We start from the raw sequence: 17,068 nt of genomic DNA, 5'->3' as shown, positions 1-17,068 counted from the left end.
TTAAGTTACCACTATTAAGACAAGTTTTAACATACAGAGTATAATTGCCTCACCAAGATAGTGTGTTCATACTGCATCATACTTGTGCATATTTTGAGATTTTTAGTAAAATTTTTATTGTTAAGGGGTCCCATTGTGTAGGGTGTGTGCATGCACAGGTCAGCTTGAACATGTGATATCTGAATACTTGACCGTAACTGCAGGTGATGAAGTCTTCACCATCATAGTCTGCCTCCTTTGTTTGTTTGTTTTACAAACAGCAACCTCAATCTTGCATTTCTGTCCCTGGATCCCAAGTAATGTCAGGAGGCTTCTGTATCGGATGGGAGCCCACACTCCTGGTTTGACTTCTGGTGAGGAATTACATTTAGCAAAATACCATGACTTTCTTCACTTTTCTCAGAAAAGAGATGTTATTATTTTAATACCTCATTCTTTGTATTTCTATTTTGATGTCTCCTCTGATTTTGATTTCATTTTCATATGGCAAGTTTGTTTCTTTTTCCATTTTAAAATACCTCAGGTTACTTCAGCCACAAATTTTCTTGGTCGGTAGGTGACCTCAGCTGTTGTTATCATCAGCTTGTACCAAAATCAGCAATATCTATTTTGCTCGTGTGTCATCTGGGCTACTAAATGTGCTTAGAGAAATTAGATTCCCAAATCAAGAGCATGGGATACTCTAATTGCTTTTTTCTTCTGTGAGCTAACTTTTATTTCTGGCCGGGTGTGCCGCGGTGCCTCCGAGCTCACGGGAGCTGTGTACGCACCTCTGGAGGCTTGAAGATCAACCTGCCTTCAGTGCTGCTGCTGCAGTTCCAGGAGGTGGGAACTCACTGATGTTCCCTGGGCCTCTCAGTCATGGGAAGGCTGCAGAGTTTGACACTTTGCATGGGGTTCATTTGTTTGACCGTGTTTAGCCATCTAAAAACTGTCTAATCCAAGGTGGTTGTCTGGTCTCTGTGGAGAGGGGCTCCCTCTGTGGAGAGGTGCTTCTCCCAGCCCTCTTAGAAACCTTTCCTTGGGGTGACGTGAGTTGTCATCTGAACACATGTGTTTCTCTGCGCCGGCACCGAACTGTCAGACAGGTAAGGGTGGATGAGATAAAGCCTCCCTTTTATTTAGAGGGAAAAAAGTGATTTTGTGCGCCAGATTTCCACATTCAGTGGTGGAAAGAGCATCTCTTGGTGGTGAACGTAGCATTTCTGGTAACTTCAGTGAAGGTATGAATCAAAGGGCACTTTCTGCCCCTCTTCCTTAAACGGAGCGGTCCCCTGTTCCCTGAGAAGTGCCACCCTGGCAGGTTCCTGTTTTCCATGAGTAAGTGGGGACTGAGCAGATGTAAGCGTGGAGAGCCATGTCCCCAGCACACCGGGCTCTGGCATTTGTGTCTCAAACGCTCCTGCCTTCATTTCCCTGCAAAGCTGCTCTTGCCGAGTCGGCCCCGCAGCCTGAAACGAACCCATTTCCTTCAGATCTCGTTTGCCTGTAACAATCTTGAACTTGTTGACCTATGTGCCTATTAATTATTAATACAATGTTGCATTATTTAGGCTTGTTTCAGCTAGACGGATACATTATTACCAGACAGACATTTGCCAGACAGGCTGATAGATAACATCCTAAAAAAAGTCTCAAGTTGCATTTGTACAGTAAAGGACTGTAACTTCATTACTTTCCCCCCCCACCCCCTCCTCTCGCTGGCAAATTAGTACTATGCTACCTTGAAACCTTAATAGAAATCTAAATATAATAACGATCTATTTAGACGACGGACTTAATCTTGACTTTGTTGGACTTGTGGTGCTGATGTTGGTCAGTCCTCAAAAATATAGAGGAAGTCTTCCTAACCAATCCGCTGAAGCTGTTTTTCTTAAGATACAAGAAATGGTTGTTTTTCAAACCCTTGCCATAGAAAGGAGAACTGATTTCTCCCTGGTTGCTACGAGCTGTATTGCAACACTCCAGAGACACAGGCATAGCTTGATGTGTATCTCCCGGGGAAACCTGCCTTTGATTGTTTTCAAACCCCACTGCAGTCATTTTGTCTACGGATCCAAGAAAAAGGCGTACCAAAATGAATTAGCTGTAATTTAAAACATGCATGCTGAGCGTTTCTGAACCTTTGTAACTGCAGTGTGGCTTCAGCTGAAGCAAGAACGAAGGAACACAGTCCTTCGTGGCAGTCATATCAAAATTACAAGCGCAGTGTGCAGTCACAGCTGACGAGCGGTGCCGACTACGTGACAAGCTCGTTAGCGTCTGCGTGCTGCCCTCTTTCCTCTTTCTGTGCTCGTCATGCTTCGCTCTGGCGCAACCAGTTTCTCCTCTGATGTCAAAATCCCACTGCTCGATACGTTGTCCATACGAAAGCAGAAGAGGCAAAAAAAGAGGAAGGAAAGCCAATGAAGGGGGTGAGAACAAGAAATGCAGTCTCGAGTGTTACAAATCTGACAGCTTGTTTGTTTTCCAGGGGCTTCCTCAGGAGAAACAGTCAGGTTTGGGGAAACAATTTCAGAAAGACTCAGCTGCCATTTTCAAAAGTGATCTGGCACCAATGTCTTAATGTCCTGTGGGTACTTAGTGCTGCAGTTAGACACACTGTAGGGTTTTCAGAGCTGTGCAGCCGCCCACCGCCTTGGGTGCCTGTGGTAAATTTTTTCATCCTTTGTGAGTCGCTTCTGTCTCACTTCTGATTCACTGCTATGGCAGAGCCGTGTCTGAGCACCCGGGGAAGCTCCCTTAGTTCAACCCCAAGCTGACCAATGTTTCTGGCCCCATCACTCAGGGTTGTCTTTCCCTTAGACTCTCCTTACCGCTAGTACAGCCGCACTAGCATTTTCCCTAGCTTTCAGGAATGCTGGCCAGATGTGCTTCCCTTCCACAAAAACAGGCCCTCACCCTCAAAGCCTGTGTTAATCCCTTCATTTCCCCTCATTCAAGCACACTCTTTCCCAGAGGTCCAGCCTTGTTCAGCAGGAGAGGATCTGTTCGAAAGAGATCATTTAGGTTTGTCAAAAACTAGTAACAACAGACGTGGACAAAACAATAAATGAGGAAACCTGCGCTGGTTTCCTCACTGCTCTGTGGTGTATCATGGGTCTCGGTCAGCATCTTTGAGATGTCCAGGTATCCCCCAGCTCATGGCTTCTCCCCCAGGTTGTACAGTCTCTCTTACTCCTCCTGACATTTTGTTGTTCTTTTTCCAGACTGATCAGTGAAGGACTGTCCTCTCCTTTGTCACATATCTCCTTCATCCAGTCAGTCCATCAGTGCTATCAGTGCTATCCAGCCTTCCACTAGACAATCAGTTCCCACCTCTTTGAGATCTGTACTTGAAAAATGGTTTTCCTGAACCATTTCCTTTTCCCAGTAGTCCTCCATTTGAATAGATGAGCATCAGAGTTTAGCAGCCCTCCCTTCTAGTCCTGGATAAGATGGAAGAATTTATCCTGTCGCACATTGTGGTTTTTATCTCCATGTAGGGACAGGGAAGCAACTAACTCCCACACTCAAATTGAATTTTAAGTCTGACATGAGTAAATGTGTAAAATACAAGTCCCTAACACTGAATTCACAAAATCTCTGTAGACTTTCTAAATTATTTCAGGTTAGTTTACTGAAATTAAATTACATAAAAGTCATACAAACCAGCACATTATTATGTAAAACTCTACAAAACAAGTGCTGTGATTTTAACTGAGTTGAACAAATAAAACATTAAGTGTAATTTTTGTTCAGGACCATGTGTTAGCTTTTGAAAACAAAAAGGAAATAAATGAACCAAGTCACACAAAACATATGTCTGCAGAATAATGATAAAACATATACCGTATCTGGACATCTTGTAAGTGTGGTTTTAATTCTTGCTGCTGTTGTGGCTGGAGGCTTTTGCTGTGCAAAAAGGCTACACTGTGTTCATATTACAATACAGAATGGTTTTTATTCCTACTGCATCAGGAATAATTTAATCCTCTTGCAATAATGTGGTGGGTTCTGAGTCCTTCAGCTGAGACACCTTTCTGGGGAGTGCTGGAAACCTGCAGAAAGACACCGTTCAGTCCTGCTGACTGTCTGTGATACAGGTCATCTATCAACCCACCCAGGATGTGAAGATTGACTTCACCTTTGGTGTGCAAAACCTTAAACTTTGAGATTAAGAAGTCCAAAGGAAGGGTCAGCGTGTGACCAGCTGAACATAAGCAGTCTTATACCAGAATTTCTGTCACTGTGCTCTTAGAGTTGCTTTGTTAAAAAAGCCATAGGAGAAGTGGCGTGTTTCTGTTCTCCCTGTCGTGTGCAGACTGTGTTTTGGGAAGAGAGGCTGTGGTGGTGGCTCTGACCATGCCAAGAAGACTCTCTTGCAATATATGGTATAGAAAGACACTTGCCTCTCTTGGCATGTTGTGATTCATGCCAGGATTAACAAAAAATGCGTTCTCAGAGGTATTAAGAAGGTCCCTTTGGTAGCTAAAGATCTGTCTATTCCCCAGATTCATCACTGCCTTACCATCCATCATCCTGTCATCAGCCTGAACTTGTCTTCTACAGCCGCTACTGCAGCCTGAACCCTGGCTCCCATACATGGATCTTGGAGCCCGAGTGCCCAGATCTTGCAATTCGGCTGTTGCATCTTTCTCATTCTCAGGGCAGCGCAGCTGTGGTGCGTTTCTGTCAGTGTTCAGGGCATGGACCAAGAGTGTAACATCTTAATTAGTTTTTTTCTTGTAGATCATGATTTCATATTGTAGGTACACGTGTTTAGCTGTCAGCTTGAATCTTGCAACAAAAGGAAAAACAAACCAGTAATAGAGAAGTTGCACAAGCCAATCTTTAAATAATGGCGTTGGGTGGAACATGTGAAATAGGAGCTGTGACTACAGAGCAGATTACTGCTTCCTATTCCTCCTGTGAGCACGATACAAATTGCAGCTATTTAAACTGATGCAGCAACCAAAGAGAATATTGAATCCCTGAAGATGCCTCTGTATCCCTCCTGCTACTCCTGTTTCAGGTTTGTAGACTGAGAAGTGAAGAACCTTGTCCTCTTCCACTGAAGACTGGTTTAGTTCCGGTGTACTGAGCAATGGCATTGCAAATTCATGCTTGTATTTCCTGATGTGACAATCACTGATGCTGCACAGGGCTTTGAGGTCCCAAGTCACGAAGAACTGAGTAATCAGGCACTGACTTTTCAGTATTCTTTTGAATGACTGTGGGAAGGTATTTCTAAATTCTTAAAGAAATCAGGCCTTCAAAATGGAGGCATGGTATTCCAAAAATATGGAAACTTGGCTTTTAAAAGTCTTCCATTATTTCAGTTTTTTAAAGGTCTTCGTTTAGATTCAGAAGGTAATGACTCATTTTTGCAGCATTTCATTGTATCACATGAAATACGTTTTTTTGGTGAGGGCAGGTTAATGTGACCAGTAGACGCATATTCATATATCAGTACATTTGTATTTAAATCAATGAGTAGTTTAAATGATTAATACCATTCCAGATTTCTTCAAACATCATCATTTAACATTAAGCCACAAATATCTTATTTCTTTAAAAAAATTTCTTCAGATGTTTGTTTTTCATGGTATCCTATACCTGAAATATGAATGTGTTTAGAGTGGCAGAACGTCCTCATATTTTCTCATAGTATAAATGCTTCCAGAAACATATTGTAAAATTTAGATCTTGAAGCACTGAATTAGTCAGGATTCCTACAGTTCTGTCCAGATTATATCAAAAAATGAAAAGAAATACCGAATCTTAGTCTTTCTGACAGAAGTCATTGACACAACTTCTTCTGACTTCATTATTTACATGTCAGTATCACAAAATTCTGGAAAGAATGAGAAAAATGGGTTCTTTGGGACAAGAGGTAAGACATATCTGAAATACCATATGCCAGAGCAATTCTTCTAGCCCCCAGCTCACACTTTGCCATGCTTTTTGCTGGAGACTTCTCTGACTTGGGCAGTGAGTTATCATGATGAATTATTCTAGTGCCCCACAGCTGACCCCGAGCTTTCCTCTTTCTGGAGAGCCTCATGTGCCCTTCCGTGTCATGAGACCACATGCGTCCACTGCAGATGGGCAGCATGTAAGAACAACCTTCTTGCCTCAGAGCAGAAAGGGACAAAAATATCAAGCACTGTGGGTGTATGAGACAAAACCAAGTTTCAAAACCAAGAGATATTGGTACCTCCGTTTTAGGGTATTTCAGCTTACTAGACACATTTGAAACTCTTGTCCCTGACACACATTTTTGCAGAAGCATCCTACACTTAATGAGAGTACAGTAGCAATCCCTAGGGCTCTCTTCCTTCATAGATCAAAGTTATAACCTCATTTTGGTTGTGAATTAACTTGTATTATTATCTAGGGCAAATAATGCTCTTGATGAAAATGTTACTGACAAATTTGTTGTTTACTTGAATCTAGACATAAACATGACCTTTGAACTTTTTGAGGGGGAAGCTCTTTTTTCATATGCATTTTTCACCAGAAAAACAAAAAGTTGGAGAAGATTTTATCCACAATTCTTTGCTTAATCATCAACATCTTTTTTTAATGAAATGGTAATGTTTTATGGGGGAGGGAGGAATAATTTTCTGGGCAGTTCTATTCTGAACTAAACCCATCCAACATGGATATAATCAAGATTTTACAACTACTTAAATGGATCAGTGCAAGAGGGAGTCATTTACACTCCCCTGGAAGTGGGGAGTGGTGCATATGCACCATCATCAGAGATACTTGATTGAACCTCAAGAAGAATGCTATTAAGCTTTTTACATTAATTATGCTTAAAGCCATCCCTCTAGTGATACTGGGGCTAATTTTTAATTGATACACTTAAATCAATTCCTTCATGGACAGACATTTGTTCATTATGAACTCGTTTTTACGCACAGCCACTCTCAGAGAAAGCAAGCTAATATTGTTCCGTCAGCAGTCAGGTACATTAGAGAAGCAATTGCTATACGTCTCCTCCTGATGTGTTTTGATGGCGCTCATTTCTTCTGGCATGCTTTTAGCTCCCAGTGATTCAGATGTGTCAGCTACTATAGCTGTAAGAAAACACTGATGATAGATTTATAACACCCAGACTTCAACTTACTGACCTGAAAAATGGCTAAGTATTTGCTTTTGAAGCAAAATCGGTTTTATCCATACAAAAAGATGCTTCCTAAGTTCCTCTATCTGTATTTTAATGAAACATTTTATCCTCGTTATAATTCATGACTCTTGTTGGATGAAGTTTTCTCAATGAGGCATAGTTGGGGTAGCTACTGAATTTATGGGAAGGAATGAACTTAATCTCTTTAAAAGTGAAGTTGTCTTGCAAATTGTCAGTTGAACTGTATTGTATAATGGTTCTGAGATGTCTCACTGTCTATATTAAGAAGGAGTTTCTCTAAGCAGAGGGATGCTGGAGCTCTGTCAGGGCAATGGTTGTCCAAGGACATCTCCTTCGGGGACCAAATGAAAGTTACTGATGTTCTTGTTTTTGTTGTTGTTATATTGGTTTTAGAGCCACTCCCCTGTGAAATCAGGTCTCAGCATGCTAGGTGTTGAAGGTATGAAGGAGAGCACAGCCTCTGCACCAAAGGTTAACACTCCATACAGATATAGGTTAGAAGAATCAAAGGATTATTAAAAAATTGCAATATAAGCAGACAGAGCACTCTTCCTGCCAGATGAATTCCAGCAGTGAGATCAGATACCAAGGTTCCAGTCCTACCGTCCTCATTCAAACAGAAACTGGTTGTACTTCTGAGCAAGCTGTTCCAGCATAAAACTAATAATAGTTTATTAAATAATGAATTGGATGTATCTAATATTTATTTTCCATCTATGTTCTTCCAGTGGGGGAAGAGCTCCCTGAGATGGTGTCAGCTCTGGGCCATTCATGCTAGATTTGTTGAAAGCTGTACTGAATCTCCTGAGAGAAAAAAATAATCTGCCCAACAACAATCCCACTGGATGAAGTCAGGAGATCTCGGTTCATTTTTCATCCTGACTACAGATCTTCCTGTGTCCTTGGATTGGCTATTCAACCCCGTTCTTTCTCAATTTGCCATCTGCAAAATGGGAATGACAGTATTTCCCTCACTGACAAGGAACAGTCCTCTGCTCAGGTACTATCCTAAACTGTAGGGTAGATCTGGGATATATTCTTGGACTGTTTTGTCTCAAGTAAATAGGGTCTCCCATGTGCAAGTTAAACAGGATATCTCTCATACAGTCATATTTTGAGGGCTAGCTGGATTAAGGAGGACAAGTAAAAGGGCCCGCATTTTAAAAACTGTTTCTATACTGCAAATCAGTTTAAGTGTTTTGAAGTTACATAAGATCATCCCCTGTTGATGTTGGACAGAAGGAGTCAGATTATTTGGCTTTGAAGTACATCAGAAAGTGGCTTCTTCTCCTCCCTTCCCTGACAACTACTATAATATTTCTTCCGTCCCACAGGTGGAATTTAGCTTCTAGTACAGGCTGCTCCTGGAGCACCTTGAAGTGCATCTCTAATAGGGCCACGGGGATTTTGTAGTATATAATTCATAACCAGAAACACTTCCCTTATGGACAGGTTCCTTGACACACCCTAGGCTGAGGGCAGACAGCTGTGGTTTTCCTTCAGCTTTAGGAGACTGGGTTAACCTTCCTTCTGAAAGTCACCGAGGGAGGTGTTTAGCTATTGTCACCCCTGCTGCTGCAATGGTAAATGGAAAATAGAAGCTACTGAGTGCTGAACAGGAAGAAATCAGGCAGAAGAGCAAGATGCCCCTATGTGCTGCTCTCCTTGAACCTTAGCTTTAGCATTTAATCTTAAAACACATTCTGTCCTTGGCCTCTGGATTGAAGGTGCCAGTTAAGAGAGTGGTTTTTGTGGTATTGACCTCTCTGGAAATACGGTGGAGGCAAAGGCCATCCGGCCATGGCCAGACAGTTGATGGCTTTTGGCCATTACCACACTGGACTGGATGTCGATCCATTGCTGGTGCAGCAGGAGAGTGAATAAAGGAGCTATTCCCTCCTGGAGGAGACTGGAAGCATTTGGACTCCTCACACCAGATGAACGGGCTAGCAGGGAAAGCAGAGCTGCATCAAGGGGCTCGGTTTTTGTAAGATACTCCCTTTACTTGCCCGCGGAGGGGATTGAGAGTGGCAAGGGGAGCGATGAGACCCACAGCTGCAGAGGTGCAGAGCCCTGTTCCTTGGCCTGAGGAGACAGCGGAGCCCAGACAAGGCTGCTGCCGTTTTGGGGGAGCAGAAAGAAACTAAACCCACTTCCCTCCTCATCTCCCACCCTGCTCCCCATCGACAGAGCCCTGCCAGCCTCCTCCAAGGGGGCCTCAGCCACTTGCCCGCTGTGCGAGAGCCTGTGCTGGCAGTTCCTACCTGCTTGCTTGTTTACAGTTCCCGGCTCAGACCTGATGTCTGCTCTCTCCTCTCAGCTAATTGGCAGACAGAGGCCTCGAGGGGTTTGGTTTGGTGCCATCAGACTCCTTCTAGCTCCGGCGGTGGTGTTCTTCCCCAGACAATGACTTCAGTAGCCTCCGGGCACCCCAGAACCTCCTAACAAACATCTCTCATAACTGCCTTATTAACTGATTGCTGTAGTAAGATAATAATTAACACCCTTACTTGTTTCTTGGCTCAGCCAAAAATATTCTCAAGTGGACTTAGAAATGCATAAAATGAATAAATGATTTATGTTTACTATTTTTAATGGAGCTACTTATTAGCAACGCTGTAATACAGAGCACCGTAAAAACACTCCCGATTTTGTTACAGATTTAGAAGGTGGTAATGAAAAGCTGTGGGGAATAAAATGGGGAAACACTCCCTGAGCCAAATTCTGCTCTCAGTTGTATTTAAAGATCTTGGTTGAATCCTAGAGAGGATTTTGGCCAGAAAAGCATTGAAATGGAGAGAAATCTCTGTCATCTACTCATTCCAGCTCACCCATTTAGAACCTGTACCAGCCAAGATAAGGGTGCCTACCCTGTAAGTATAGACACAAAAACGCAAGTGCAGGACGTGTATCTGCAGCAGATCAGGAGGGCCATGTTTACACCCACACTGCCTGTTGCTGACTGTACGAGGCATGAGACGGTGGGGAATTTGACCAGGGCAGCCTGAAGTAGTTGAGCTGGCTTCAGGATGCAGGCCATACAGCGCCAGCATCTCTGACCTCGATGGGAAGTGGGAAGGTTCATGAGGCAAATCTTCACTAATTTATGTTGTTCTTTACAGTGATATTTGGGAAAGTATGGTGGCCTTTAGAGAGAGCCCTGACACAGGACTTGGGGAACACAAATGCTGTGCCTTGTGCTATTTCTGGGTGACAAGAAATGCCACTCTTCCTCCATGTCCTCTATATAAAAGTGAAGGCACTGATCTTTGTGTTTAAGGTCCAGGTGCATTTAGGAGACTTGACATATGGGAACAGAACATGTGAACTCTTCACAGTGGGTGGGTTTAATTTAATTCTTTAGCCACAAATATTGTTTGCTATACTGTTACTGAAATGAAGAGATGAGAGTCCATCACAAGCTGCCATCACACACAGCACACACAATTCCCAGATTTGTTTGGCTGACCATCTAAATCACGTTGTTTTCTCCCAACTCAAAGAGAAGTCCTAAGCCCTGCCTCCCACTTACTTTTCAAGATGTACTGATCTCTCTTCAGTGAAGATAACGATGCAGGCACATATCCAGCTTGTGGATTTATCCTGACATATATATTTAGTGTTTAGGATATTTCTTTTTGCATGCACTCAATTCTGCAAATGCTAACAGAACACTTTTTCAAATACCATTAAATACCTGCAAATGTTTTCTTGCTGTCTTTCCTTGCATCTGTTGTGAGAATTAATAATGTCCATCAGCTGAAGTTCCCAAAAGAATTTGAAAAGCCTGGCTAGCAGCACCATTAAAGGCATCTGATTTTTCTTCTAGGTGGACAGGAGTTCAGCACTGTCTGAAAAATCAGGGCACTTTAAGGTGCTAGAAGTGTCAGATCATTAGTCTCTGGACATGCTAGAGAATTTTCCAAACTACCATTTTTTCGCTAATGTGTAAATGAAACATCCTGTGGATATTATGAACATTTCTTAGGTAGGCCTATCAGTCAGTCACATACAAGCTAAAGGCTACAGAACTACACTTGTCATGAAGAAATACAGTATTTTAAGATAACTACCATCCCAACCTCTCTGATGTTTCTTAAAATGATGTATTGCTCTATTTTTTTTTAATTTCCAGAAATAAAAATGAGTTTGCTTCAGGGTAGAGACAGTCTAAAAGCTTGTGCTAATAAATCTATGCAAGTTTAGTATCGCTTAATACATATTCTGCTTCAAGTGCTTTTTAAATGCATTATCACCTTTAAGTAAATACAGTGGAAGACTGCCAAATGCCTGGATGCTGTTCTCCGTAAATTTATGCATTTATATCATTAATGCAATGAAGTGTTTAAACTTTCATTGAATTTTGCTAACTGATTTGCAGTTTGAATGGTAGTAATTTTATGCATTTATCAATTACCATTTAAGTAGCTGCTATAATATTTCTGTTTAGGCAGGCAAAGCACACTCACCAACATACTTCTCATCTAAATTAGATTTGGGATTAAGTATTTGAGTAATCGCAAAACAGAGGACATACATATCCAAGGTATAAAGAGTTCAGAGCTGCTAATTCCTGATAGAAGAGAATATTGAGCCTTGCAGAAATATATTTTGGGGGGTGTCTCAAGTTCTTAGCCTACTGGACAATCCTCTGCTGCACACTTGTGATGCAAGTGGGTCTAATTGGTGCCTTGTCAAAATTATTATCAATCTGTCACGTGTTGCTGGTATGCTGAGAAACCATGGCTCTGTTGCATGGTGTGCTGTAACAAATGCAGATGATAACCTTTGTCCCTGTGAGTTGATATCCTAAAGCTGCACGGTCACTTTATGCAGCTGTATATGGCTGCACAGGGTTCAAGGTAATGGTGAATTAAGGCTACTGTGTTTTGTGTCACGATGCCACATGTTGGCTTTTGGGGCTGTAGATGCCTTCCGCTCCTTTTGTTCTTCTTGGCTGCTGGGTGCCTCCCCACCCAGCTCCCCACCACATCCTCGCTGGCTGCTCTCGGCGCCTGTCCAGCCTGAAGTACCAGGCAGGGCAATAACCACGGCAGCAGCAGCCTGAGGAGAGAAAGAAGGGATTTGTGCAGAGCCCCCATCTCTGTGCCCCAGGTGCTGCTAGCGTTAGGAGTGGCTGGACAAGGAGAGCTGGTCTGTAGCTGGGTGACGCAGGTGGATGGGACTCTGCCCCGTCTCCATCCACTGCCAGGGTGGAGCGGAGGAGGCCACAGGCCACAGCTCTGTGCACCCACCTCTTCTAATGGTGCTGGCACGTTGGGCTTTGGTTGTTAATAGGAGAGGAAGCAGACAAAGCTGCAGTGGTATTAAGATGAGAATCCTTTGGTAAAGTGTTTCACCAACTATTTTCTGTCGTAAATTATGCAAATTTTGTTTTGAACTGTTCTTCCTCCAGCTAGGCAGATCTGTAGGTTTCATGTGGGTTATGTATATGTAGCTGAGAGAAGATTTACCTACAAAATGGTAGCAGGTATGAGGAGCAGTCATTTGAGCACTCTCACCTCCAATAGATGTCGATACACAGCAGCAGACTATGTTTGCAATTTTTTACAATCAAGCCATACCTGTTTAGGAGCCTACCTGGAGGTAGACATTATAGCAAAGCAATTTTAAGAGCTCCCTACTGTCTTTTTGACTTTATGCTAATTTGCTAAAAGTTTTTGGCAAAAGATTAACATATGTTAAAAATAGTCTCTAATTTATAAGTGAGCTGATCTACCTTAGTGGATGATAGTTCCTCTTGAATTTTTACTGTAAGAAAAAAAAAGAATATATAATGATCCTGGATATTTTTCTGGCTGTTTTGCTCAAGCTTCAAGTTTAGAAACAAGTGAAGAATGGATCAAGTGCCTTGTTTGAAGATACAGAAAAACATTTTTCAGCTCCCACTTGGGTTTAGTTTTCAAGAGTGACTAAGAAGGTGGTGATTGCTTCATTAGTATGCACTGAACTGAGTGCACAATATAATTATATATTTCAGTTGTAATTAGGACATTTAATTGATTTGTTTTAACTAAATTAACAGACATCAGAAAAAAGGAAAAAAAAAAGGTATGTGGCAGATTTTGAAATGTTTTCCACACAGCCAGCTGGGTTCAGCTGAGCAGAAATATCTGTCTTATTTCTGGATAATGTTATGAAGATCAAAAACCTTGCTATTGAGAAACTGTTATGAAATAATCTTGCATTTCTTCAGCTCTCTCCTTTATATGACAAAAATTTACCAGTTGAATTTCACAGCATTCTTATGAGATGGGTATGGACACCTTTGGGGAGAGAAAAAGTGAAGGATAGAAATGACTCAAACAGATGTTTCCATGCATTGCCGTAAGAAATAGGGCTAAAATTCAGATTTCCTTTTATTAGATGGGTTAATTGGTAATTCTGCTACCCAGCTAGGCAAACACAAGCATTATTTAGAAACCATCTTCTTCCTCCTTTTTGGTTACCTACTTCCCTCTGATTTTTTTCCTGGTTTTGCAACCTGGCTCCATACTTCTTCTTGATTCTGGGTTATTCTAACAAGATGGCTTTTCACTTCCAGTTTTTAGCATGGAAGCAGAAATGCTGATACAGCATGAGAGAGGCTCAACATGCAGTATAGCTGCTAGAGTCTCACTGGAAGTATTACATGGCCTCTTCCATAATTTTTTACCAGCCTTTTGGCTTGGAGGAGAGGGGGGATATTTAGATAATATTTAGAAAGTCTATAAGTTGAAATCCATCTACAGTATTTACATCTAGCCAGATCCTTTATCTGCCTGGGCTGCTTGATCCATACAACCCAGAAGGTCTGCCAAAACTAGCCACTGGCCCTAGGACTGAGAAGGCTGGACATCCTGACCCAAAAAGTGTTTACACTGTTGAGTTTCTGTGTGAAACTAATTTGACTTCTCATTTCTGTTTCTATTGGTCACACACTATTTTGAATTTTCCTGATTTCAGTACACTCTTGTTGCAAAAATAACAGCCTCAGAATCTACCCCATGTGACTTGTCCTGAGAAAAATGCTGCAAATAAGCAATGGAGACAAGACATGCCTTGGAGGCAGTGGTGGTTTGCTGCTCATGCATATCTGTAGTAGCTGACTGCAAAGAGTAGTTTAGAAACCTCTGGTGTGAGAATGAGGTGGGGCAGCTGAAAGTGCTGTGGTTCCTAAATTTATTCTGCTCTTACATTTACAGGAATACGTGGAATTGAGTGTGTAGCTAAATGCACACAGAATAGGAGAAAGAAAAACTAAAAGAAAGGCAGTAGCTGGGCACCCTTCTGGTAAAACCGGTTCTAGTTTTTAGGAACAGCTCACAATCCACTGTTTACAAACAGCAGCAACATCAACTTACAGCACAAATGACTCATATTGAGACAAAAAAAAAAAAAAAAAAGCATCAAGCAAAATCCCCAATTTGCCCCTGAGTTCTGACATGGGGCACTAAAAATAGTCACATTCAATGAAAGTTACAGCATGGCAAACAGCTCCCCTCTATTACGAGTTGTGCAGGAACTCTGCACTAAATGGGTGAGACACAGATTTTTCTCTGAAATGTTTTTCTTTGAAAATATGGTTTCATTTGAACGTAAAATTTCTTCAGGAACTTGTCAGAAACAATTTAATTTCATTTACATGTCTTGAGGCAGAGAGATCCTTTGATAACGTCAATCATTTCATGTCAATATTTTCAGAACGCACACCGCATATTTTTATTTCAAGTAATTGTTCATATTTACATATTTTTTCATTCCTTCAAGAAATGTTTAGAATTAAGGTTGGAAATTAGGATGAGATGCGATCATTTGATCCAACAGAAATAATTCAGTTGACACATAATACCTTTCTATTTTTAATGTCTTTATGTGGGGACTAACAAAATTTATTGCAACCCTGATAACACAAACTCAAAACCTATGGAAAAATATTTACTTTAACAGCAATGTATATTACCAGGAAGTCTTGAAAGGTATAGTTTGTTCTAAAAACTATTTTGTGTTAAGCGTGTTTGCATTGAGAGTGTTGGCTGAATCATTATGGTTCTGTTTAGGAATGAAAACAAGTTTTGAAATAACAACTTCTAATGAAACAGTAATTTAAGTTTTTTCCAAGCTGTAGGAGAAAGCAGAGTTCCCAAACACCCTTTAAAGCACGGGACGTTCTGAACTCCACAGTCAAAACCGCATGAAAGTCAGGGGGGACATGTAGAGAAAACTGGTACATGTGCTGTTGATTTGCACATGGACTGCGAGGCTTTATTTTGCTTTACTGTGAACAGACAGCTCGACATTTAAAACTTGGCAAACCGCGGTGGGAGTGAGGGTGTGCCCCTGCTTGGGCAGGGCCAGCAGCTGCATTGGGGCCTGGGGCGCAGCAGGGAGATGCTGCGTGGATACAGTTACATTGCCAGTGAGATCCAGAAAGCTGTTCATCCCTGAGATGTGGATCCTGGTTCCGCTACCCCTTTCCTATCTTCAAATAAAATCCTATTTTTCAGACATTCGGAATACTTGTTACTGTAGTGCAACAACAGGATGTACAGAAGCTTAACTTCATTGAAAAATATGGCCTTACATACTATGTCATATTTCCATTTCCAACAGTAAAATGAGGAGACGGAAACTTTTGTTATTTCTTGCCCTCTCCCATCCCATCAGGTTAGCTTATTGGCTATCTCATGCTAGCTGTTATGAATCCAATCTCCATTTACGTCTGTAACTCAATTATATTATTTTTGTTATTAATATATATTATGCTTCTGCAGAAAAATACAGCAAAACAGGGAGGGAATTACATATTTGGATCATCAACACATCAGGATGATTCATAGCAAGGAAAGAGTTGGTCCATTTTACTACCCTTTCTATCACTTAGTAGCCAAAATTCATAGTTTGTAAAATATTGAAAGTATTTGATATCTTTAATGTTACACTGTTGTAAAGAACTTTTCTGAAAGGAAATACGTGTAGTTAGTCACTTGCTTCTTTGCACTCTAGGAAATCCAAACTCTGCATTTTGGTGCCACATTGCAGCAGGAAGTAAAAAGGTCTAAAAGTGGAAAGTGAAACATCACATCAGCCTGTTTTGTCTTCTGTTTGAGGGGTAGAAATGCAAACTTTAAAAGCACAAATGATGATCAGATCTCAACTTTTCACTTTTAATGAGTATAGATTCCACAGCCAAAGAGTAAAATTAAAGAATAGTCCCATGTGCCCTTTTAAAAGTTTGAAGTTTACAGTCTTTTCTCTTTTTACTGTAGAAAACCAAGAATCTGTTTATTATCTGTTTATTATAAGGCAAAACCACTTTCAAATAAAATGTCTTTGAATTGGAGAAGACTAAACCTCCAGTTAAATGGTAGAGTTTGAATGTGCTATTGAACTCTTCCTGCCTTTTGTTAGTCAAATACAGGAGCTTCCAAAATCTGAAGAGAAATTGATATATGAGTAACTGTAGTGGTAGTAAATTACTTTAGGTTTAGAGCAATAAATGTTTGTGCAAAGAGTGTTAGAGAAGCTAGCGAAACAGGCTGAAGTGAGTTTCCTCTTCTGGAGGAAACTGAAATCTAAAGACAGAATCCATTAAACATTTTAAAAGTGATCTATTTCTTTGCCCGTGTGAGTAGACCTGCGGAAGCAAACCACAGTATCAATTAGTTGTAACTTCAGTGGGGGCCCACCAGTCTGCACATCACTGATGATCAGGTCTCGGTACTCCCCTGGGAATGCAGTAGCTCATCCAAAACATGGAAGGAACAACGCAGATGGCAGGAGCAAAGGATTTGGATGGAGTAGCAGGGAGGCAGTCTGCAGCACATTGTAGCACTTCTGCAGGTACCTCTCAAAGCAAGTTTTATGAGTCACTGAATTTTGCATTATTTGCATGATGGTGGCTGTGGGTTCACTTAAATAAGGCACGTG

This window comes from Strix aluco, chromosome 8, assembly GCF_031877795.1.
Source record: "Strix aluco isolate bStrAlu1 chromosome 8, bStrAlu1.hap1, whole genome shotgun sequence".
NCBI lineage: Eukaryota > Metazoa > Chordata > Aves > Strigiformes > Strigidae > Strix > Strix aluco.
The sequence above is the reverse complement of the archived record's forward strand: the minus strand, read 5'-3'. Positions refer to the sequence as shown.